Here is a 27,825-nt window from a genome sequence, read left to right as displayed (position 1 = left end):
CTGGGAGACCAGTATTGGATTCCGATGCACCAGTGCAGGTTTACTGTATCCCTTGGACGTTCACATTGACGATGGAACACAGAAATCGCATCGGAATTGAATATAAAAGGCACAATAGCCGACTTAAGTACAAGAAGAGTGAATCTTCTAAGAGTTTGTGCTTTGAGCGGCTCCTGGGAGACCAGTATTAGATTCCGATGCACCAGTGCAGGTTTACTGTATCCCTTGGACCATCACATTGACGATGAAACACAGAAATCGCATTGGAATTGAATATAAAAGGCACAATGCCGACTTAAGTACAAGAAGAGTGAATCTTCTAAGAGTTTGTGCTTTGAGTGGCTCCTGGGAGACCAGTATTAGATTCCGATGCACCAGTGCAGGTTTACTGTATCCCTTGGACCTTCACATTGACGATGACACACAGAAAGCGCATCGGAATTGAATATAAAAGGCACAATGCCGACTTAAGTACAAGAAGAGTGAATCTTCTAAGAGTTTGTGCTTTGAGCGGTTCCTGGGAGACCAGTATTAGATTCCGATGCACCAGTGCAGGTTTAGTCTATCCCTTGGACCTTCACATTGACGATGAAACACAGAAATCGCATCGGGATTGAATATAAAAGGCATAGTGCCGACTTAAGTACAAGAACAGTGAATCTTCTAAGAGTTTGTGCTTTGAGCGGCTCCTGGGAGACCAGTATTAGATTCCGATGCACCAGTGCAGGTTTACTGTATCCCTTGGACCTTCACATTGACGATGAAACACAGAAATCGCATCGGAATTGAAAATAAAATTCACAGTGCCGACTTAAGTACAAGAAGGGTGAATCTTCTCAGAGTTTGTGCTTTGAGCGGCTCCTGGGAGACCAGTATTAGATTCCGATGCACCAGTGCAGGTTTACTGTATCCCTTGGGCCCTCACATTGACGATGAAGCACAGAAATCGCATCGGAATTGAATATAAAAGGCACAATGCCGACATAAGTACAAGAAGAGTGAATCTTCTAAGAGTTTGTGCATTGAGCGGCTCCTGGGAGGCCAGTATTAGATTCCGATGCACCAGTGCAGGTTTACTGTATCCCTTGGACCTTTACATTGACAATGAACCACAGAAATCGCATCGGAATTGAATATAAAAGACACAATACCGACTTAAGTACAAGAAGATTGAATCTTCTAAGAGTTTGTGCTTTGAGCGGCTCCTGGGAGACCAGTATTGGATTCCGATGCACCAGTGCAGGTTTACTGTATCCCTTGGACCTTCACATTGACAATGAAACACAGAAATCGCATCGGAATTGAATATAAAAGGCACAATGCCGACTTATGTACAAGAAGAGTGAATCTTCTAAGAGTTTGTGCTTTGAGCGGATCCTGGCAGACCAGTATTAGATTCCGATGCACCAGTGCAGGTTTACTGTATCCCTTGGACCTTCACATTGACGATGAAACACAGAAATCGCATCGGAATTGAATATAAAAGGCACAATGCCGACTTAAGTACAAGAAGAGTGAATCTTCTAATAGTTTGTGCTTTGAGCGGATCCTGGGACACCAGTATTGGATTCCGATGCACCAGTGCAGGTTTACTGTATCCCTTGGACCTTCACATTGACGATGAATTACAGAAATCGCATCGGAATTGAATATAAAAGGAACAATGCCGACTTAAGTACAAGAAGAGTGAATCTTCTAAGAGTTTGTGCTTTGAGCGGCTCCTGGGCGACCAGTATGAGGTTTCGATGCACCAGTGAAGGTTTACTGTATCCCTTGGACCTTCACATTGTCGATGAAACACAGAAATCGCATCGGAATTGAATATAAAAGGAACAATGCCGACTTAAGTACAAGAAGAGTGAATCTTCTAAGAGTTCGTGCTTTGAGCGGCTCCTGGGAGACCAGTATTAGATTCCGATGCACCAATGCAGGTTTAGTCTATCCCTTGGTCCTTCACATTGACGATGAAACACAGAAATCGCATCGGGATTGAATATAAAAGGCACAGTGCCGACTTAAGTACAAGAAGAGTGAATCTTCTAAGAGTTTGTGCTTTGAGCGGCTCCTGGGAGACCAGTATTAGATTCCGATGCACCAGTGCAGGTTTACTGTATCCCTTGGACCTTCACATTGACGATGAAACACAGAAATCGCATCGGAATTGAAAATAAAAGGCACAGTGCCGACTTAAGTACAAGAAGGGTGAATCTTCTCAGAGTTTGTGCTTTGAGCGGCTCCTGGGAGCCCAGTATTGGATTCCGATGCACCAGTGCAGGTTTACTGTATCCCTTGGACCTTCACATTGACAATGAAAGACAGAAATCGCATTGGAATTGAATATAAAAGGCACAATGCCGACTTAAGTACAAGAAGAGTGAATCTTCTAAGAGTTTGTGCTTTGAGTGGCTCCTGGGAGACCAGTATTAGATTCCGATGCACCAGTGCAGGTTTACTGTATCCCTTGGACCTTCACATTGACGATGACACACAGAAAGCGCATCGGAATTGAATATAAAAGGCACAATGCCGACTTAAGTACAAGAAGAGTGAATCTTCTAAGAGTTTGTGCTTTGAGCGGTTCCTGGGAGACCAGTATTAGATTCCGATGCGCCAGTGCAGGTTTAGTCTATCCCTTGGACCTTCACATTGACGATGAAACACAGAAATCGCACGGGGATTGAATATAAAAGGCACAGTTCCAACTTAAGTACAAGAAGAGTGAATCTTCTAAGAGTTTGTGCTTTGAGCGGCTCCTGGGAGACCAGTATTGGATTCCGATGCACCAGTGCAGGTTTACTGTATCCCTTGGACCTTCACATTGACAATGAAACACAGAAATCGCATCGGAATTGAATATAAAAGGCACAATGCCGACTTATGTACAAGAAGAGTGAATCTTCTAAGAGTTTGTGCTTTGAGCGGATCCTGGCAGACCAGTATTAGATTCCGATGCACCAGTGCAGGTTTACTGTATCCCTTGGACCTTCACATTGACGATGAAACACAGAAATCGCATCGGAATTGAATATAAAAGGCACAATGCCGACTTAAGTACAAGAAGAGTGAATCTTCTAATAGTTTGTGCTTTGAGCGGATCCTGGGACACCAGTATTGGATTCCGATGCACCAGTGCAGGTTTACCGTATCCCTTGGACCTTCACATTGACGATGAATTACAGAAATCGCATCGGAATTGAATATAAAAGGAACAATGCCGACTTAAGTACAAGAAGAGTGAATCTTCTAAGAGTTTGTGTTTTGAGCGGCTCCTGGGCGACCAGTATGAGATTCCGATGCACCAGTGAAGGTTTACTGTATCCCTTGGACCTTCAAATTGTCGATGAAACACAGAAATCGCATCGGAATTGAATATAAAAGGAACAATGCCGACTTAAGTACAAGAAGAGTGAATCTTCTAAGAGTTTGTGCTTTGAGCGGCTTCTGGGAGACCAGTATTAGATTCCGATGCACCAGTGCAGGTTTAGTCTATCCCTTGGTCCTTCACATTGACGACGAAACACAGAAATCGCATCGGGATTGAATATAAAAGGCACAGTGCCGACTTAAGTACAAGAAGAGTGAATCTTCTAAGAGTTTGTGCTTTGAGCGGCTCCTGGGAGACCAGTATTAGATTCCGATGCACCAGTGCAAGTTTACTGTATCCCTTGGACCTTCACATTGACGATGAAACACAGAAATCGCATCGGAATTGAAAATAAAATGCACAGTGCCGACTTAAGTACAAGAAGGGTAAATCTTCTCAGAGTTTGTGCTTTGAGCGGCCCCTGGGAGACCAGTATTGGATTCCGATGCACCAGTGCAGGTTTACTGTATCCCTTGGACTTTCACATTGACAATGAAACACAGAAATCGCATTGGAATTGAATATAAAAAGCACAATGCCGACTTAAGTACAAGAAGAGTGAATCTTCTAAGAATTTGTGCTTTGAGTGGCTCCTGGGAGACCAGTATTAGATTCCGATGCACCAGTGCAGGTTTACTGTATCCCTTGGACCTTCACATTGACGATGAAACACAGAAATCGCATCGGAATTGAATATAAAAGGCACAATGCCGACATAAGTACAAGAAGAGTGAATCTTATAAGAGTTTGTGCTTTGAGCAGCTCCTGGGAGACCAGTATTGGATTCCGATGCACCAGTGCAGGTTTACTGTATCCCTTGGACGTTCACATTGACGATGAAACACAGAAATCGCATCGGAATTGAATATAAAAGGCACAATGCCGACTTAAGTACAAGAAGAGTGAATCTTCTAAGAGTTTGTGCTTTGAGCGGCTCCTGGGAGACCAGTATTAGATTCCGATGCAACAGTGCAGGTTTACTGTATCCCTTGGACCATCACATTGACGATGAAACACAGAAATCGCATTGGAATTGAATATAAAAGGCACAATGCCGACTTAAGTACAAGAAGAGTGAATCTTCTAAGAGTTTGTGCTTTGAGTGGCTCCTGGGAGACCAGTATTAGATTCCAATGCACCAGCGCAGGTTTACTGTATCCCTTGGACCTTCACATTGACGATAACACACAGAAATCGCATCGGAATTGAATATAAAAGGCACAATGCCGACTTAAGTACAAGAAGAGTGAATCTTCTAAGAGTTTGTGCTTTGAGCGGTTCCTGGGAGACCAGTATTAGATTCCGATGCACCAGTGCAGGTTTAGTCTATCCCTTGGACCTTCACATTGACGATGAAACACAGAAATCGCATCGGAATTGAATAAAAAAGGCACAATGCCGACTTATGTACAAGAAGAATGAATCTTCTAAGAGTTTGTGCTTTGAGCGGATCCTGGCAGACCAGTATTAGATTCCGATGCACCAGTGCAGGTTTACTGTATCCCTTGGACCTTCACATTGACGATGAATTACAGAAATCGCATCGGAATTGAATATAAAAGGAACAATGCCGACTTAAGTACAAGAAGAGTGAATCTTCTAAGAGTTTGTGCTTTGAGCGGCTCCTGGGAGACCAGTATGAGATTCCGATGCACCAGTGAAGGTTTACTGTATCCCTTGGACCTTCACATTGACGATGAAACACAGAAATCGCATCGGAATTGAATATAAAAGGCACAATGCCGACTTAAGTACAAGAAGAGTGAATCTTCTAAGAGTTTGTGCTTTGAGCGGTTCCTGGGAGACCAGTATTAGATTCCGATGCACCAGTGCAGGTTTAGTCTATCCCTTGGACCTTCACATTGACGATGAAACACAGAAATCGCATCGGGATTGAATATAAAAGGCATAGTGCCGACTTAAGTACAAGAACAGTGAATCTTCTAAGAGTTTGTGCTTTGAGCGGCTCCTGGGAGACCAGTATTAGATTCCGATGCACCAGTGCAGGTTTACTGTATCCCTTGGACCTTCACATTGACGATGAAACACAGAAATCGCATCGGAATTGAAAATAAAATTCACAGTGCCGACTTAAGTACAAGAAGGGTGAATCTTCTCAGAGTTTGTGCTTTGAGCGGCTCCTGGGAGACCAGTATTAGATTCCGATGCACCAGTGCAGGTTTACTGTATCCCTTGGACCTTTACATTGACAATGAACCACAGAAATCGCATCGGAATTGAATATAAAAGACACAATACCGACTTAAGTACAAGAAGATTGAATCTTCTAAGAGTTTGTGCTTTGAGCGGCTCCTGGGAGACCAGTATTGGATTCCGATGCACCAGTGCAGGTTTACTGTATCCCTTGGACCTTCACATTGACAATGAAACACAGAAATCGCATCGGAATTGAATATAAAAGGCACAATGCCGACTTATGTACAAGAAGAGTGAATCTTCTAAGAGTTTGTGCTTTGAGCGGATCCTGGCAGACCAGTATTAGATTCCGATGCACCAGTACAGGTTTACTGTATCCCTTGGACCTTCACATTGACGATGAAACACAGAAATCGCATCGGAATTGAATATAAAAGGCACAATGCCGACTTAAGTACAAGAAGAGTGAATCTTCTAATAGTTTGTGCTTTGAGCGGATCCTGGGACACCAGTATTGGATTCCGATGCACCAGTGCAGGTTTACTGTATCCCTTGGACCTTCACATTGACGATGAATTACAGAAATCGCATCGGAATTGAATATAAAAGGAACAATGCCGACTTAAGTACAAGAAGAGTGAATCTTCTAAGAGTTTGTGCTTTGAGCGGCTCCTGGGCGACCAGTATGAGGTTTCGATGCACCAGTGAAGGTTTACTGTATCCCTTGGACCTTCACATTGTCGATGAAACACAGAAATCGCATCGGAATTGAATATAAAAGGAACAATGCCGACTTAAGTACAAGAAGAGTGAATCTTCTAAGAGTTCGTGCTTTGAGCGGCTCCTGGGAGACCAGTATTAGATTCCGATGCACCAATGCAGGTTTAGTCTATCCCTTGGTCCTTCACATTGACGATGAAACACAGAAATCGCATCGGGATTGAATATAAAAGGCACAGTGCCGACTTAAGTACAAGAAGAGTGAATCTTCTAAGAGTTTGTGCTTTGAGCGGCTCCTGGGAGACCAGTATTAGATTCCGATGCACCAGTGCAGGTTTACTGTATCCCTTGGACCTTCACATTGACGATGAAACACAGAAATCGCATCGGAATTGAAAATAAAAGGCACAGTGCCGACTTAAGTACAAGAAGGGTGAATCTTCTCAGAGTTTGTGCTTTCAGCGGCTCCTGGGAGCCCAGTATTGGATTCCGATGCACCAGTGCAGGTTTACTGTATCCCTTGGACCTTCACATTGACAATGAAAGACAGAAATCGCATTGGAATTGAATATAAAAGGCACAATGCCGACTTAAGTACAAGAAGAGTGAATCTTCTAAGAGTTTGTGCTTTGAGTGGCTCCTGGGAGACCAGTATTAGATTCCGATGCACCAGTGCAGGTTTACTGTATCCCTTGGACCTTCACATTGACGATGACACACAGAAAGCGCATCGGAATTGAATATAAAAGGCACAATGCCGACTTAAGTACAAGAAGAGTGAATCTTCTAAGAGTTTGTGCTTTGAGCGGTTCCTGGGAGACCAGTATTAGATTCCGATGCGCCAGTGCAGGTTTAGTCTATCCCTTGGACCTTCACATTGACGATGAAACACAGAAATCGCACGGGGATTGAATATAAAAGGCACAGTTCCAACTTAAGTACAAGAAGAGTGAATCTTCTAAGAGTTTGTGCTTTGAGCGGCTCCTGGGAGACCAGTATTGGATTCCGATGCACCAGTGCAGGTTTACTGTATCCCTTGGACCTTCACATTGACAATGAAACACAGAAATCGCATCGGAATTGAATATAAAAGGCACAATGCCGACTTATGTACAAGAAGAGTGAATCTTCTAAGAGTTTGTGCTTTGAGCGGATCCTGGCAGACCAGTATTAGATTCCGATGCACCAGTGCAGGTTTACTGTATCCCTTGGACCTTCACATTGACGATGAAACACAGAAATCGCATCGTAATTGAATATAAAAGGCACAATGCCGACTTAAGTACAAGAAGAGTGAATCTTCTAATAGTTTGTGCTTTGAGCGGATCCTGGGACACCAGTATTGGATTCCGATGCACCAGTGCAGGTTTACCGTATCCCTTGGACCTTCACATTGACGATGAATTACAGAAATCGCATCGGAATTGAATATAAAAGGAACAATGCCGACTTAAGTACAAGAAGAGTGAATCTTCTAAGAGTTTGTGTTTTGAGCGGCTCCTGGGCGACCAGTATGAGATTCCGATGCACCAGTGAAGGTTTACTGTATCCCTTGGACCTTCAAATTGTCGATGAAACACAGAAATCGCATCGGAATTGAATATAAAAGGAACAATGCCGACTTAAGTACAAGAAGAGTGAATCTTCTAAGAGTTTGTGCTTTGAGCGGCTTCTGGGAGACCAGTATTAGATTCCGATGCACCAGTGCAGGTTTAGTCTATCCCTTGGTCCTTCACATTGACGACGAAACACAGAAATCGCATCGGGATTGAATATAAAAGGCACAGTGCCGACTTAAGTACAAGAAGAGTGAATCTTCTAAGAGTTTGTGGTTTGAGCGGCTCCTGGGAGACCAGTATTAGATTCCGATGCACCAGTGCAAGTTTACTGTATCCCTTGGACCTTCACATTGACGATGAAACACAGAAATCGCATCGGAATTGAAAATAAAATGCACAGTGCCGACTTAAGTACAAGAAGGGTAAATCTTCTCAGAGTTTGTGCTTTGAGCGGCCCCTGGGAGACCAGTATTGGATTCCGATGCACCAGTGCAGGTTTACTGTATCCCTTGGACTTTCACATTGACAATGAAACACAGAAATCGCATTGGAATTGAATATAAAAAGCACAATGCCGACTTAAGTACAAGAAGAGTGAATCTTCTAAGAATTTGTGCTTTGAGTGGCTCCTGGGAGACCAGTATTAGATTCCGATGCACCAGTGCAGGTTTACTGTATCCCTTGGACCTTCACATTGACGATGACACACAGAAAGCGCATCGGAATTGAATATAAAAGGCACAATGACGACTTAAGTACAAGAAGAGTGAATCTTCTAAGAGTTTGTGCTTTGAGCGGTTCCTGGGAGACCAGTATTAGATTCCGATGCACCAGTGCAGGTTTAGCCTATCCCTTGGACTTCACATTGACGATGAAACACAGAAATCGCACCGGGATTGAATATAAAAGGCACAGTTCCGACTTAAGTACAAGAAGAGTGAATCTTCTAAGAGTTTGTGCTTTGAGCGGCTCCTGGGAGACCAGTATGAGATTCCGATGCACCAGTGAAGGTTTACTGTATCCCTTGGACCTTCACATTGACGATGAAACACAGAAATCGCATCGGAATTGAATATAAAAGGCACAATGCCGACATAAGTACAAGAAGAGTGAATCTTCTAAGAGTTTGTGCTTTGAGCAGCTCCTGGGAGACCAGTATTGGATTCCGATGCACCAGTGCAGGTTTACTGTATCCCTTGGACGTTCACATTGACGATGAAACACAGAAATCGCATCGGAATTGAATATAAAAGGCACAATGCCGACTTAAGTACAAGAAGAGTGAATCTTCTAAGAGTTTGTGCTTTGAGCGGCTCCTGGGAGACCAGTATTAGATTCCGATGCAACAGTGCAGGTTTACTGTATCCCTTGGACCATCACATTGACGATGAAACACAGAAATCGCATTGGAATTGAATATAAAAGGCACAGTGCCGACTTAAGTACAAGAAGAGTGAATCTTCTAAGAGTTTGTGCTTTGAGTGGCTCCTGGGAGACCAGTATTAGATTCCGATGCACCAGCGCAGGTTTACTGTATCCCTTGGACCTTCACATTGACGATAACACACAGAAATCGCATCGGAATTGAATATAAAAGGCACAATGCCGACTTAAGTACAAGAAGAGTGAACCTTCTAAGAGTTTGTGCTTTGAGCGGTTCCTGGGAGACCAGTATTAGTTTCCGATGCACCAGTGCAGGTTTACTGTATCCCTTGGACCCTCACATTGACGATGAAACACAGAAATCGCATCGGAATTGAAAATAAAAGGCACAGTGCCGACTTAAGTACAAGAAGGGTGAATCTTCTCAGAGTTTGTGCTTTGAGCGGCTCCTGGGAGACCAGTATTGGATTCCGATGCACCAGTGCAGGTTTACTGTATCCCTTGGACCTTCACATTGACAATGAAACACAGAAATCGCATCGGAATTGAATATAAAAGGCACAATGCCGACTTATGTACAAGAAGAGTGAATCTTCTAAGAGTTTGTGCTTTGAGCGGATCCTGGCAGACCAGTATTAGATTCCGATGCACCAGTGCAGGTTTACTGTATCCCTTGGACCTTCACATTGACGATGAAACACAGAAATCGCATCGGAATTGAATATAAAAGGCACAATGCCGACTTAAGTACAAGAAGAGTGAATCTTCTCAGAGTTTGTGCTTTGAGCGGATCCTGGGACACCAGTATGAGATTCCGATGCACCAGTGCATGTTTACTGTACCCCTTGGACCTTCACATTGACGATGAATTACAGAAATCGCATCGGAATTGAATATAAAAGGAACAATGCCGACTTAAGTACAAGAAGAGTGAATCTTCTAAGAGTTTGTGCTTTGAGCGGCTCCTGGGAGACCAGTTTTGGATTCCGATGCACCAGTGCAGGTTTACTGTATCCCTTGGACCTTCACATTGACAATGAAACACAGAAATCGCATCGGAATTGAATATAAAAGGCACAATGCCGACTTAAGTACAAGAAGAGTGAATCTTCTAAGAGTTTGTGCTTTGAGCGGATCCTGGGACACCAGTATGAGATTCCGATGCACCAGTGCATGTTTACTGTACCCCTTGGACCTTCACATTGACGATGAATTACAGAAATCGCATCGGAATTGAATATAAAAGGAACAATGCCGACTTAAGTACAAGAAGAGTGAATCTTCTAAGAGTTTGTGCTTTGAGCGGATCCTGGCAGACCAGTATTAGATTCAGATGCACCAGTGCAGGTTTACTGTATCCCTTGGACCTTCACATTGACGATGAAACACAGAAATCGCATCGGAATTGAATATAAAAGGCACAATGCCGACTTAAGTACAAGAAGAGTGAATCTTCTAAGAGTTTGTGCTTTGAGCGGATCCTGGGACACCAGTATGAGATTCCGATGCACCAGTGCATGTTTACTGTACCCCTTGGACCTTCACATTGACGATGAATTACAGAAATCGCATCGGAATTGAATATAAAAGGAACAATGCCGACTTAAGTACAAGAAGAGTGAATCTTCTAAGAGTTTGTGCTTTGAGCGGCTCCTGGGAGACCAGTTTTGGATTCCGATGCACCAGTGCAGGTTTACTGTATCCCTTGGACCTTCACATTGACAATGAAACACAGAAATCGCATCGGAATTGAATATAAAAGGCACAATGCCGACTTAAGTACAAGAAGAGTGAATCTTCTAAGAGTTTGTGCTTTGAGCGGATCCTGGGACACCAGTATGAGATTCCGATGCACCAGTGCATGTTTACTGTACCCCTTGGACCTTCACATTGACGATGAATTACAGAAATCGCATCGGAATTGAATATAAAAGGAACAATGCCGACTTAAGTACAAGAAGAGTGAATCTTCTAAGAGTTTGTGCTTTGAGCGGCTCCTGGGAGACCAGTTTTGGATTCCGATGCACCAGTGCAGGTTTACTGTATCCCTTGGACCTTCACATTGACGATGAAACACAGAAATCGCATCGGAATTGAATATAAAAGGCACAATGCCGACTTAAGTACAAGAAGAGTGAATCTTCTAAGAGTTTGTGCTTTGAGCGGATCCTGGGAGACCAGTTTTGGATTCCGATGCACCAGTGCAGGTTTACTGTATCCCTTGGACCTTCACATTGACGATGAATTACAGAAATCGCATCGGAATTGAATATAAAAGGCACAGTGCCGACTTAAGTACAAGAAGAGTGAATCTTCTGATAGTTTGTGCTTTGAGCGGCTCTTGGGAGACCAGTATTAGATTCCGATGCACCAGTGCAGGTTTACTGTATCCCTTGGACCTTCATGTTAACGATGAAACACAGAAATCGCATCGGAATTGAATATAAAAGGCACAATGCCGACTTAAATACAAGAAGAGTGAATCTTCTAAGAGTTTGTGCTTTGAGCGGCTCTTGGGAGACCAGTATTAGATTCCGATGCACCAGTGCAGTTTTACTGTATCCCTTGGACCTTCACATTGACGATGAAACACAGAAATCGCATCGGAATTGAATATAGAAGGCACAGTGCCGACTTAAGTACAAGAAGAGTGAATCTTCTGATATTTTGTGCTTTGAGCGGCTCTTGGGAGACCAGTATGAGATTCCGATGCACCAGTGCAGGTTTACTGTATCCCTTGGACCTTCACATTGACGATGAAACACAGAAATCGCATCGGAATTGAATATAAAAGGCACAGTGCCGACTTAAATACAAGAAGAGTGAATCTTCTAAGAGTTTGTGCTTTGAGCGGCTCCTGGGACACCAGTATGACATTCCGATGCACCAGTGCAGTTTTACTGTATCCCTTGGACCTTCACATTGACGATGAAACACAGAAATCGAATCGGAATTGAATATAAAAGGCACAGTGCCGACTTGAGTACAAGAAGAGTGAATCTTCTAAGAGTTTGTGCTTTGAGCGGCTCTTGGGAGACCAGTATTAGATTCCGATGCACCAGTGCAGTTTTACTGTATCCCTTGGACCTTCACATTGACGATGAAACACAGAAATCGCATCGGAATTGAATATAGAAGGCACAGTGCCGACTTAAGTACAAGAAGAGTGAATCTTCTGATAGTTTGTGCTTTGAGCGGCTCTTGGGAGACCAGTATGAGATTCCGATGCACCAGTGCAGGTTTACTGTATCCCTTGGACCTTCACATTGACGATGAAACACAGAAATCGCATCGGAATTGAATATAAAAGGCACAGTGCCGACTTAAGTACAGGAAGAGTGAATCTTCTAAGAGTTTGTGCTTTGAGCGGCTCCTGGGAGACCAGTATTAGATTCCGATGCACCAGTGCACGTTTACTGTATCCCTTGGACCTTCACATTGACGATGAAACACAGAAATCGCATCGGAATTGAATATAAAAGGCACAATGCCGACTTAAGTACAAGAAGAGTGAATTTTCTAAGAGTTGTGCTTTATGCGGCTCCTGGGAGACCAGTATTAGATTCCGATGCACCAGTGCAGATTTACTGTATCTCTTGGACCGTCACATTGACAATGAAACACAGAAATCGCATCGGAATTGAATATAAAAGGCACAATGCCGACTTATATACAAGAAGAGTGAATCTTCTAAGGGTTGGTGCTTTGAGCGGCACCTGGGAGACCAGTAGTGGATTCCGATGCACCAGTGCAGGTTTACTGTATCCCTTGGACCTTCACATTGACGATGAAACACAGAAATCGCATCGGAATTGAATATCAAAGGCACAATGCCGACTTAAGTACAAGAAGAGTGAATCTTCTAAGAGTTCTGCTTTGAGTGGCTCCTGGGAGACCAGTATTGGATTCCGATGCACCAGAGCAGGTTTACTGTATCCCTTGGACCTTCACATTGACGATGAAACACAGAAATCGCATCGGAATTGAATATAAAAGGCACAATGCCGACTTAAGTACAAGAAGAGTGAATCTTCTAAGAGTTTGTGCTTTGAGCGGCTCTTGGGAGACCAGTATGAGATTCCGATGCACCAGTGCAGGTTTACTGTATCCCTTGGACCTTCACATTGACGATGAAACACAGAAATCGCATCGGAATTGAATATAAAAGGCACAGTGCCGACTTAAGTACAGGAAGAGTGAATCTTCTAAGAGTTTGTGCTATGAGCGGCTCCTGGGAGACCAGTATTAGATTCCGATGCACCAGTGCAGGTTTACTGTATCCCTTGGACCTTCACATTGACGATGAAACACAGAAATCGCATCGGAATTGAATATAAAAGGCAGAATGCCGACTCAAGTACAAGAAGAGTGAATTTTCTAAGAGTTTGTGCTTTGAGCGGCTCTTGGGAGACCAGTATGAGATTCCGATGCACAAGTGCAGGTTTACTGTATCCCTTGGACCTTCACATTGACGATGAAACACAGAAATCGCATCGGAATTGAATATAAAGGCACAGTGCCGACTTGAGTACAAGAAGAGTGAATCTTCTAAGAGTTTGTGCTTTGAGCGGCTCTTGGGAGACCAGTATGAGATTCCGATGCACCAGTGCAGGTTTACTGTATCCCTTGGACCTTCACATTGACGATGAAACACAGAAATCGCATCGGAATTGAATATAAAAGGCACAGTGCCGACTTAAGTACAGGAAGAGTGAATCTTCTAAGAGTTTGTGCTTTGAGCGGCTCCTGGGAGATCAGTATTAGATTCCGATGCACCAGTGCAGGTTTACTGTATCCCTTGGACCTTCACATTGACGATGAAACACAGAAATCGCATCGGAATTGAATATAAAAGGCAGAATGCCGACTCAAGTACAAGAAGAGTGAATTTTCTAAGAGTTTGTGCTTTGAGCGGCTCCTGGGAGACCAGAATGAGATTCCGATGCACCAGTCCAGTTTTACTGTATCCCTTGGACCTTCACATTGACGATGAAACACAGAAATCGCATCGGAATTGAATATAAAAGGCACAGTGCCGACTTAAGTACAAGAAGAGTGAATCTTCTAAGAGTTTGTGCTTTGAGCGGCTCCTGGGAGACCAGTATTAGATTCCGATGCACCAGTGCAGGTTTACTGTATCCCTTGGACCCTCCCATTGACGATGAAACACAGAAATCGCATCGGAATTGAATATACAAGGCAGAATGCCGACTCAAGTACAAGAAGAGTGAATTTTCTAAGAGTTTGTGCTTTGAGCGGCTCCTGGGAGACCAGTATGAGATTCCGATGCACCAGTGCAGTTTTACTGTATCCCTTGGACCTTCACATTGACGATGAAACACAGAAATCGCATCGGAATTGAATATAAAAGGCACAGTGCCGACTTAAGTACAAGAAGAGTGAATTTTCTAAGAGTTTGTGGTTTGAGCGGCTCCTGGGAGACCAGTATTAGATTCCGATGCACCAGTGCACGTTTACTGTATCCCTTGGACCCTCACATTGACGATGAAACACAGAAATCGCATCGGAATTGAATATAAAAAGCACAATGCCGACTTAAGTACAAGAAGAGTGAATCTTCTAAGAGTTTGTGCTTTGAGCGACTCCTGGGAGACCAGTATTAGATTCCGATGCACCAGTGCACGTTTACTGTATCCCTTGGACCCTCACATTGACGATGAAACACAGAAATCGCATCGGAATTGAATATAAAAGGCGCAATGCCGACTTAAGTACAAGAAGAGTGAATCTTCTAAGAGTTTGTGCTTTGAGCGACTCCTGGGAGACCAGTATTAGATTCCGATGCACCAGTGCAGGTTTACTGTATCCCTTGGACCCTCACATTGACGATGAAACACAGAAATCGCATCGGAATTGAATATAAAAGGCAGAATGCCGACTCAAGTACAAGAAGAGTGAATTTTCTAAGAGTTTGTGCTTTGAGCGGCTCCTGGGAGACCAGTATGAGATTCCGATGCACCAGTGCAGGTTTACTGTATCCCTTGGACCTTTACATTGACGATGAAACACAGAAATCGTATCGGAATTGAATATAAAAGGCACAGTGCCGACTTAAGTACAGGAAGAGTGAATCTTCTAAGAGTTTGTGCTTTGAGCGGCTCCTGGGAGACCAGTATTAGATTCCGATGCACCAGTGCACGTTTACTGTATCCCTTGGACCTTCACATTGACGATGAAACACAGAAATCGCATCGGAATTGAATATAAAAGGCACAATGCCGACTTAAGTACAAGAAGAGTGAATTTTCTAAGAGTTGTGCTTTATGCGGCTCCTGGGAGACCAGTATTAGATTCCGATGCACCAGTGCAGATTTACTGTATCCCTTGGACCGTCACATTGACAATGAAACACAGAAATCGCATCGGAATTGAATATAAAAGGCACAATGCCGACTTATATACAAGAAGAGTGAATCTTCTAAGGGTTGGTGCTTTGAGCGGCACCTGGGAGACCAGTAGTGGATTCCGATGCACCAGTGCAGGTTTACTGTATCCCTTGGACCTTCACATTGACGATGAAACACAGAAATCGCATCGGAATTGAATATCAAAGGCACAATGCCGACTTAAGTACAAGAAGAGTGAATCTTCTAAGAGTTCTGCTTTGAGTGGCTCCTGGGAGACCAGTATTGGATTCCGATGCACCAGAGCAGGTTTACTGTATCCCTTGGACCTTCACATTGACGATGAAACACAGAAATCGCATCGGAATTGAATATAAAAGGCACAATGCCGACTTAAGTACAAGAAGAGTGAATCTTCTAAGAGTTTGTGCTTTGAGCGGCTCTTGGGAGACCAGTATGAGATTCCGATGCACCAGTGCAGGTTTACTGTATCCCTTGGACCTTCACATTGACGATGAAACACAGAAATCGCATCGGAATTGAATATAAAAGGCACAGTGCCGACTTAAGTACAGGAAGAGTGAATCTTCTAAGAGTTTGTGCTATGAGCGGCTCCTGGGAGACCAGTATTAGATTCCGATGCACCAGTGCAGGTTTACTGTATCCCTTGGACCTTCACATTGACGATGAAACACAGAAATCGCATCGGAATTGAATATAAAAGGCAGAATGCCGACTCAAGTACAAGAAGAGTGAATTTTCTAAGAGTTTGTGCTTTGAGCGGCTCTTGGGAGACCAGTATGAGATTCCGATGCACCAGTGCAGGTTTACTGTATCCCTTGGACCTTCACATTGACGATGAAACACAGAAATCGCATCGGAATTGAATATAAAGGCACAGTGCCGACTTGAGTACAAGAAGAGTGAATCTTCTAAGAGTTTGTGCTTTGAGCGGCTCTTGGGAGACCAGTATGAGATTCCGATGCACCAGTACAGGTTTACTGTATCCCTTGGACCTTCACATTGACGATGAAACACAGAAATCGCATCGGAATTGAATATAAAAGGCACAGTGCCGACTTAAGTACAGGAAGAGTGAATCTTCTAAGAGTTTGTGCTTTGAGCGGCTCCTGGGAGACCAGTATTAGATTCCGATGCACCAGTGCAGGTTTACTGTATCCCTTGGACCTTCACATTGACGATGAAACACAGAAATCGCATCGGAATTGAATATAAAAGGCAGAATGCCGACTCAAGTACAAGAAGAGTGAATTTTCTAAGAGTTTGTGCTTTGAGCGGCTCCTGGGAGACCAGAATGAGATTCCGATGCACCAGTCCAGTTTTACTGTATCCCTTGGACCTTCACATTGACGATGAAACACAGAAATCGCATCGGAATTGAATATAAAAGGCACAGTGCCGACTTAAGTACAAGAAGAGTGAATCTTCTAAGAGTTTGTGCTTTGAGCGGCTCCTGGGAGACCAGTATTAGATTCCGATGCACCAGTGCAGGTTTACTGTATCCCTTGGACCCTCCCATTGACGATGAAACACAGAAATCGCATCGGAATTGAATATACAAGGCAGAATGCCGACTCAAGTACAAGAAGAGTGAATTTTCTAAGAGTTTGTGCTTTGAGCGGCTCCTGGGAGACCAGTATGAGATTCCGATGCACCAGTGCAGTTTTACTGTATCCCTTGGACCTTCACATTGACGATGAAACACAGAAATCGCATCGGAATTGAATATAAAAGGCACAGTGCCGACTTAAGTACAAGAAGAGTATATTTTCTAAGAGTTTGTGGTTTGAGCGGCTCCTGGGAGACCAGTATTAGATTCCGATGCACCAGTGCACGTTTACTGTATCCCTTGGACCCTCACATTGACGATGAAACACAGAAATCGCATCGGAATTGAATATAAAAGGCACAATGCCGACTTAAGTACAAGAAGAGTGAATCTTCTAAGAGTTTGTGCTTTGAGCGACTCCTGGGAGACCAGTATTAGATTCCGATGCACCAGTGCACGTTTACTGTATCCCTTGGACCCTCACATTGACGATGAAACACAGAAATCGCATCGGAATTGAATATAAAAGGCGCAATGCCGACTTAAGTACAAGAAGAGTGAATCTTCTAAGAGTTTGTGCTTTGAGCGACTCCTGGGAGACCAGTATTAGATTCCGATGCACCAGTGCAGGTTTACTGTATCCCTTGGACCCTCACATTGACGATGAAACACAGAAATCGCATCGGAATTGAATATAAAAGGCAGAATGCCGACTCAAGTACAAGAAGAGTGAATTTTCTAAGAGTTTGTGCTTTGAGCGGCTCCTGGGAGACCAGTATGAGATTCCGATGCACCAGTGCAGGTTTACTCTATCCCTTGGACCTTCACATTGACGATGAAACACAGAAATCGCATCGGAATTGAATATAAAAGGCACAGTGCCGACTTAAGTACAAGAAGAGTGAATCTTCTAAGAGTTTGTGCTTTGAGCGGCTCCTGGGAGACCAGTATTAGATTCCGATGCACCAGTGCAGGTTTACTGTATCCCTTGGACCCTCCCATTGACGATGAAACACAGAAATCGCATCGGAATTGAATATACAAGGCAGAATGCCGACTCAAGTACAAGAAGAGTGAATTTTCTAAGAGTTTGTGCTTTGAGCGGCTCCTGGGAGACCAGTATGAGATTCCGATGCACCAGTGCAGTTTTACTGTATCCCTTGGACCTTCACATTGACGATGAAACACAGAAATCGCATCGGAATTGAATATAAAAGGCACAGTGCCGACTTAAGTACAAGAAGAGTATATTTTCTAAGAGTTTGTGGTTTGAGCGGCTCCTGGGAGACCAGTATTAGATTCCGATGCACCAGTGCACGTTTACTGTATCCCTTGGACCCTCACATTGACGATGAAACACAGAAATCGCATCGGAATTGAATATAAAAGGCACAATGCCGACTTAAGTACAAGAAGAGTGAATCTTCTAAGAGTTTGTGCTTTGAGCGACTCCTGGGAGACCAGTATTAGATTCCGATGCACCAGTGCACGTTTACTGTATCCCTTGGACCCTCACATTGACGATGAAACACAGAAATCGCATCGGAATTGAATATAAAAGGCGCAATGCCGACTTAAGTACAAGAAGAGTGAATCTTCTAAGAGTATGTGCTTTGAGCGACTCCTGGGAGACCAGTATTAGATTCCGATGCACCAGTGCAGGTTTACTGTATCCCTTGGACCCTCACATTGACGATGAAACACAGAAATCGCATCGGAATTGAATATAAAAGGCAGAATGCCGACTCAAGTACAAGAAGAGTGAATTTTCTAAGAGTTTGTGCTTTGAGCGGCTCCTGGGAGACCAGTATGAGATTCCGATGCACCAGTGCAGGTTTACTGTATCCCTTGGACCTTCACATTGACGATGAAACACAGAAATCGTATCGGAATTGAATATAAAAGGCACAGTGCCGACTTAATTACAAGAAGAGTGAATCTTCTAAGAGTTTGTGCTTTGAGCGACTCTTGGGAGACCAGTATGTGATTCCGATGCACCAGAGCAGGTTTACTGTATCCCTTGGACCTTCACATTGACGATGAAACACAGAAATCGCATCGGAATTGAATATAGAAGGCACAGTGCCGACTTAAGTACAAGAAGAGTGAATCTTCTAAGAGTTTGTGCTTTGAGCGGCTCTTGGGAGACCAGTATGGGATTCCGATGCACCAGTGCAGGTTTACTGTATCCCTTGGACCTTCACATTGACGATGAAACACAGAAATCGCATCGGAATTGAATATAGAAGGCACAATGCCGACTTAAGTACAAGAAGAGTGAATTTTCTAAGAGTTGTGCTTTATGCGGCTCCTGGGAGACCAGTATTAGATTCCGATGCACCAGTGCAGGTTTACTGTATCCCTTGGACCCTCCCATTGACGATGAAACACAGAAATCGCATCGGAATTGAATATAAAAGGCACAGTGCCGACTTAAGTACAAGAAGAGTGAATTTTCTAAGAGTTTGTGGTTTGAGCGGCTCCTGGGAGACCAGTATTAGATTCCGATGCACCAGTGCACGTTTACTGTATCCCTGGGACCCTCACATTGACGATGAAACACAGAAATCGCATCGGAATTGAATATAAAAGGCACAATGCCGACTTAAGTACAAGAAGAGTGAATCTTCTAAGAGTTTGTGCTTTGAGCGACTCCTGGGAGACCAGTATTAGATTCCGATGCACCAGTGCACGTTTACTGTATCCCTTGGACCCTCACATTGACGATGAAACACAGAAATCGCATCGGAATTGAATATAAAAGGCGCAATGCCGACTTAAGTACAAGAAGAGTGAATCTTCTAAGAGTTTGTGCTTTGAGCGACTTCTGGGAGACCAGTATTAGATTCCCATGCACCAGTGCAGGTTTACTGTATCCCTTGGACCCTCACATTGACGATGAAACACAGAAATCGCATCGGAATTTGAATATAAAAGGCAGAATGCCGACTCAAGTACAAGAAGAGTGAATTTTCTAAGAGTTTGTGCTTTGAGCGGCTCCTGGGAGACCAGTATGAGATTCCGATGCACCAGTGCAGGTTTACTGTATCCCTTGGACCTTCACATTGACGATGAAACACAGAAATCGTATCGGAACTGAATATAAAAGGCACAGTGCCGACTTAAGTACAAGAAGAGTGAATCTTCTAAGAGTTTGTGCTTTGAGCGACTCTTGGGAGACCAGTATGTGATTCCGATGCACCAGAGCAGGTTTACTGTATCCCTTGGACCTTCACATTGACGATGAAACACAGAAATCGCATCGGAATTGAATATAGAAGGCACAGTGCCGACTTAAGTACAAGAAGAGTGAATCTTCTAAGGGTTTGTGCTTTGAGCGGCTCTTGGGAGACCAGTATGGGATTCCGATGCACCAGTGCAGGTTTACTGTATCCCTTGGACCTTCACATTGACGATGAAACACAGAAATCGCATCGGAATTGAATATAAAAGGCACAGTGCCGACTTAAGTACAGGAAGAGTGAATCTTCTAAGAGTTTGTGCTTTGAGCGGCTCCTGGGAGACCAGTATTAGATTCCGATGCACCAGTGCACGTTTACTGTATCCCTTGGACCTTCACATTGACGATGAAACACAGAAATCGCATCGGAATTGAATATAAAAGGCACAATGCCGATTTAAGTACAAGAAGAGTGAATTTTCTAAGAGTTGTGCTTTATGCGGCTCCTGGGAGACCAGTATTAGATTCCGATGCACCAGTGCAGATTTACTGTATCCCTTGGACCGTCACATTGACAATGAAACACAGAAATCGCATCGGAATTGAATATAAAAGGCACAATGCCGACTTATATACAAGAAGAGTGAATCTTCTAAGGGTTGGTGCTTTGAGCGGCACCTGGGGACCAGTATTGGATTCCGATGCACCAGTGCAGGTTTACTGTATCCCTTGGACCATCACATTGACGATGAAACACAGAAATCGCATCGGAATTGAATATCAAAGGCACAATGCCGACTTAAGTACAAGAAGAGTGAATCTTCTAAGAGTTCTGCTTTGAGCGGCTCCTGGGAGACCAGTATTGGATTCCGATGCAACAGAGCAGGTTTACTGTATCCCTTGGACCTTCACATTGACGATGAAACACAGAAATCGCATCGGAATTGAATATAAAAGGCACAATGCCGACTTAAGTACAAGAAGAGTGAATCTTCTAAGAGTTGGTGCTTTGAGCGGCTCTTGGGAGACCAGTATGAGATTCCGATGCACCAGTGCAGGTTTACTGTATCCCTTGGACCTTCACATTGACGATGAAACACAGAAATCGCATCGGAATTGAATATAAAAGGCACAGTGCCGACTTAAGTACAGGAAGAGTGAATCTTCTAAGAGTTTGTGCTTTGAGCGGCTCCTGGGAGACCAGTATTAGATTCCGATGCACCAGTGCAGGTTTACTGTATCCCTTGGACCTTCACATTGACGATGAAACACAGAAATCGCATCGGAATTGAATATAAAAGGCAGAATGCCGACTCAAGTACAAGAAGAGTGAATTTTCTAAGAGTTTGTGATTTGAGCGGCTCCTGGGAGACCAGTATGAGATTCCGATGCACCAGTGAAGGTTTACTGTATCCCTTGGACCTTCACATTGACGATGAAACACAGAAATCGCATCGGAATTGAATATAAAAGGCACAGTGCCGACTTAAGTACAAGAAGAGTGAATCTTCTAAGAGTTTGTGCTTTGAGCGGCTCCTGGGAGACCAGTATTAGATTCCGATGCACCAGTGCAGGTTTACTGTATCCCTTGGACCCTCACATTGACGATGAAACACAGAAATCGCATCGGAATTGAATATACAAGGCAGAATGCCGACTCAAGTACAAGAAGAGTGATTTTCTAAGAGTTTGTGCTTTGAGCGGCTCCTGGGAGACCAGTATGAGATTCCGATGCACCAGTGCAGTTTTACTGTATCCCTTGGACCTTCACATTGACGATGAAACACAGAAATCGCATCGGAATTGAATATAAAAGGCACAGTGCCGACTTAAGTACAAGAACAGTGAATCTGCTAAGAGTTTGTGCTTTGAGCGGCTCTTGGGAGACCAGTAAGAGATTCCGATGCACCAGTGCAGGTTTACTGTATCCCTTGGACCTTCACATTGACGATGAAACACAGAAATCGCATCGGAATTGAATATAGAAGGCACAGTGCCGACTTAAGTACAAGAACAGTGAATCTGCTAAGAGTTTGTGCTTTGAGCGGCTCTTGGGAGACCAGTATGAGATTCCGATGCACCAGTGCAGGTTTACTGTATCCCTTGGACCTTCACATTGACGATGAAACACAGAAATCGCATCGGAATTGAATATAAAAGGCACAGTGCCGACTTAAGTACAGGAAGAGTGAATCTTCTAAGAGTTTGTGCTTTGAGCGGCTCCTGGGAGACCAGTATTAGATTCCGATGCACCAGTGCAGGTTTACTGTATCCCTTGGACCTTCACATTGACGATGAAACACAGAAATCGCATCGGAATTGAATATAAAAGGCAGAATGCCGACTCAAGTACAAGAAGAGTGAATTTTCTAAGAGTTTGTGATTTGAGCGGCTCCTGGGAGACCAGTATGAGATTCCGATGCACCAGTGCAGTTTTACTGTATCCCTTGGACCTTCACATTGACGATGAAACACAGAAATCGCATCGGAATTGAATATAAAAGGCACAGTGCCGACTTAAGTACAAGAAGAGTGAATCTTCTAAGAGTTTGTGCTTTGAGCGGCTCCTGGGAGACCAGTATTAGATTCCGATGCACCAGTGCAGGTTTACTGTATCCCTTGGACCCTCACATTGACGATGAAACACAGAAATCGCATCGGAATTGAATATACAAGGCAGAATGCCGACTCAAGTACAAGAAGAGTGAATTTTCTAAGAGTTTGTGCTTTGAGCGGCTCCTGGGAGACCAGTATGAGATTCCGATGCACCAGTGCAGTTTTACTGTATCCCTTGGACCTTCACATTGACGATGAAACACAGAAATCGCATCGGAATTGAATATAAAAGGCACAGTGCCGACTTAAGTACAAGAAGAGTGAATTTTCTAAGAGTTTGTGGTTTGAGCGGCTCCTGGGAGACCAGCATTAGATTCCGATGCACCAGTGCAGGTTTACTGTATCCCTTGGACCTTCACATTGACGATGAAACACAGAAATCGCATCGGAATTGAATATAAAAGGCACAATGCCGACTTAAGTACAAGAAGAGTGAATCTTCTAAGAGTTTGTGCTTTGAGCGACTCCTGGGAGACCAAAATTAGATTCCGATGCACCAGTGCAGGTTTACTGTATCCCTTGGACCCTCACATTGACGATGAAACACAGAAATCGCATCGGAATTGAATATAAAAGGCAAAATGCCGACTCAAGTACAAGAAGAGTGAATTTTCTAAGAGTTTGTGCTTTGAGCGTCTCCTGGGAGACCAGTATGAGATTCCGATGCACCAGTGCAGGTTTACTGTATCCCTTGGACCTTCACATTGACGATGAAACACAGAAATCGTATCGGAATTGAATATAAAAGGCACAGTGCCGACTTAAGTACAAGAAGAGTGAATCTTCTAAGAGTTTGTGCTTTGAGCGGCTCTTGGGAGACCAGTATGAGATTCCGATGCACCAGTGCAGGTTTACTGTATCCCTTGGACCTTCACATTGACGTTGAAACACAGAAATCGCATCGGAATTGAATATAGAAGGCACAGTGCCGACTTAAGTACAAGAACAGTGAATCTGCTAAGAGTTTGTGCTTTGAGCGGCTCTTGGGAGACCAGTATGAGATTCCGATGCACCAGTGCAGGTTTACTGTATCCCTTGGACCTTCACATTGACGATGAAACACAGAAATTGCATCGGAATTGAATATAAAAGACACAGTGCCGACTTAAGTACAAGAAGAGTGAGTCTCCTTAGAGTTTGTGGTTTGAGCGGCTCCTGGGAGACCAGTATTGGATTCCGATGCACCAGTGCAGGTTTACTCTATCTCTTGGACCTTCACATTGACGATGAAACACAGAAATCGCATCGGAATTGAATATCAAAGGCACAATGCCGACTTAAGTGCAAGAAGAGTGAATCTTCTAAGAGTTCTGCTTTGAGTGGCTCCTGGGAGACCAGTATCGGATTCCGATGCACCAGAGCAGGTTTACTGTATCCCTTGGACCTTCACATTGACGATGATACACAGAAATCGCATCGGAATTGAATATAAATGGCACAATGCCGACTTAAGTACAAGAAGAGTGAATCTTCTAAGAGTTTGTGCTTTGAGCGGATCCTGGGAGACCAGTATTGGATTCCGATGCACCAGTGCAGGTTTACTGTATCCCTTGGACCTTCACTTTGACGATGAAACACAGAAATCGCATCGGAATTGAATATAAAAAGCACAGTGCCGACTTAAGTACAAGAAGAGTGAATCTTCTCAGAGTTTGTGCTTTGAGCGGATCCTGGGAAACCAGTATTGGATTACGATGCACCAGTGCAGGTTTACTCTATCCCTTGGACCTTCACATTGACGATGAAACACAGAAATCGCATCGGAATTGAATATAAAAGGCACAATACCGACTTAAGTACAAGAAGAGTGAGTCTCCTAAGAGTTTGTGGTTTGAGCGGCTCCTGGGAGACAAGTATTGGATTCCGATGCACCAGTGCAGGTTTACTGTATCCCTTGGACTTCACAATGACGATGAAACACAGAAATCGCATCGGAATTGAATATAAAGAGCACAATACCGACTTAAGTACAAGAAGAGTGAGTCTCCTAAGAGTTTGTGCTTTGAGCGGCTCCTGGGAGACCAGTATTGGATTCCGATGCACCAGTGCAGGTTTACTGTATCTCTTGGACCTTCACATTGACGATGAAACACAGAAATCGCATCGGAATTGAATATAAAAGGCACAGTGCCGACTTAAGTACAAGAAGAGTGAATTTTCTAAGAGTTTGTGGTTTGAGCGGCTCCTGGGAGACCAGCATTAGATTCCGATGCACCAGTGCAGGTTTACTGTATCCCTTGGACCTTCACATTGACGATGAAACACAGAAATCGCATCGGAATTGAATATAAAAGGCACAGTGCCGACTTAAGTACACGAAGAGTGAATCTTCTAAGAGTTTGTGCTTTGAGCGGCTCTTGGGAGACCAGTATGAGATTCCGATGCACCAGTGCAGGTTTACTGTATCCCTTGGACCTTCACATTGACGATGAAACACAGAAATCGCATCGGAATTTAATATAAAAGGCACAATGCCGACTTAAGTACAAGAAGAGTGAATCTTCTAAGAGTTTGTGCTTTGAGCGGCTCTTGGGAGACCAGTATGAGATTCCGATGCACCAGTGCAGGTTTACTGTATCCCTTGGACCTTCACATTGACGATGAAACACAGAAATCGCATCGGAATTGAATATAAAAGGCACAGTGCCGACTTAAGTACAGGAAGAGTGAATCTATCTAAGAGTTTGTGCTTTGAGCGGCTCCTGGGAGACCAGTATTAGATTCCGATGCACCAGTGCACGTTTACTGTATCCCTTGGACCTTCACATTGACGATGAAACACAGAAATCGCATCGGAATTGAATGTAAAAGGCACAATGCCGACTTAAGTACAAGAAGAGTGAATTTTCTAAGAGTTGTGCTTTATGCGGCTCCTGGGAGACCAGTATTAGATTCCGATTCACCAGTGCAGATTTACTGTATCCCTTGGACCGTCACATTGACAATGAAACACAGAAATCGCATCGGAATTGAATATAAAAGGCACAATGCCGACTTATATACAAGAAGAGTGAATCTTCTAAGGGTTGGTGCTTTGAGCGGCACCTGGGAGACCAGTAGTGGATTCCGATGCACCAGTGCAGGTTTACTGTATCCCTTGGACCTTCACATTGACGATGAAACACAGAAATCGCATCGGAATTGAATATCAAAGGCACAATGCCGACGTAAGTACAAGAAGAGTGAATCTTCTAAGAGTTCTGCTTTGAGTGGCTCCTGGGAGACCAGTATTGGATTCCGATGCACCAGAGCAGGTTTACTGTATCCCTTGGACCTTCACATTGACGATGAAACACAGAAATCGCATCGGAATTGAATATAAAAGGCACAATGCCGACTTAAGTACAAGAAGAGTGAATCTTCTAAGAGTTTGTGCTTTGAGCGGCTCCTGGGAGACCAGCATTAGATTCCGATGCACCAGTGCAGGTTTACTGTATCCCTTGGACCTTCACATTGACGATGAAACACACTAATCGCATCGGAATTGAATATAAAAGGCACAATGCCGACTTAAGTACAAGAAGAGTGAATCTTCTAAGAGTTTGTGCTTTGAGCGACTCCTGGGAGACCAGTATTAGATTCCGATGCACCAGTGCAGGTTTACTGTATCCCTTGGACCCTCACATTGACGATGAAACACAGAAATCGCATCGGAATTGAATATAAAAGGCAGAATGCCGACTCAAGTACAAGAAGAGTGAATTTTCTAAGAGTTTGTGCTTTGAGCGTCTCCTGGGAGACCAGTATGAGATTCCGATGCACCAGTGCAGGTTTACTGTATCCCTTGGACCTTCACATTGACGATGAAACACAGAAATCGTATCGGAATTGAATATAAAAGGCACAGTGCCGACTTAAGTACAAGAAGAGTGAATCTTCTAAGAGTTTGTGCTTTGAGCGGCTCTTGGGAGACCAGTATGAGATTCCGATGCACCAGTGCAGGTTTACTGTATCCCTTGGACCTTCACATTGACGATGAAACACAGAAATCGCATCGGAATTGAATATAGAAGGCACAGTGCCGACTTAAGTACAAGAACAGTGAATCTGCTAAGAGTTTGTGCTTTGAGCGGCTCTTGGGAGACCAGTATGAGATTCCGATGCACCAGTGCAGGTTTACTGTATCCCTTGGACCTTCACATTGACGATGAAACACAGAAATCGCATCGGAATTGAATATAAAAGACGCAGTGCCGACTTAAGTACAAGAAGAGTGAGTCTCCTTAGAGTTTGTGGTTTGAGCGGCTCCTGGGAGACCAGTATTGGATTCCGATGCACCAGTGCAGGTTTACTCTATCCCTTGGACCTTCACATTGACGATGAAACACAGAAATCGCATCGGAATTGAATATCAAAGGCACAATGCCGACTTAAGTGCAAGAAGAGTGAATCTTCTAAGAGTTCTGCTTTGAGTGGCTCCTGGGAGACCAGTATCGGATTCCGATGCACCAGAGCAGGTTTACTGTATCCCTTGGACCTTCACATTGACGATGATACACAGAAATCGCATCGGAATTGAATATAAATGGCACAATGCCGACTTAAGTACAAGAAGAGTGAATCTTCTAAGAGTTTGTGCTTTGAGCGGATCCTGGGAGACCAGTATTGGATTCCGATGCACCAGTGCAGGTTTACTGTATCCCTTGGACCTTCACTTTGACGATGAAACACAGAAATCGCATCGGAATTGAATATAAAAAGCACAGTGCCGACTTAAGTACAAGAAGAGTGAATCTTCTCAGAGTTTGTGCTTTGAGCGGCTCCTGGGAAACCAGTATTGGATTACGATGCACCAGTGCAGGTTTACTCTATCCCTTGGACCTTCACATTGACGATGAAACACAGAAATCGCATCGGAATTGAATATAAAAGGCACAATACCGACTTAAGTACAAGAAGAGTGAGTCTCC

The sequence above is a fragment of the Schistocerca nitens genome, chromosome 12 (genome assembly GCF_023898315.1).
Source record: "Schistocerca nitens isolate TAMUIC-IGC-003100 chromosome 12, iqSchNite1.1, whole genome shotgun sequence".
NCBI lineage: Eukaryota > Metazoa > Arthropoda > Insecta > Orthoptera > Acrididae > Schistocerca > Schistocerca nitens.
This window is presented reverse-complemented; position numbering follows the sequence as displayed.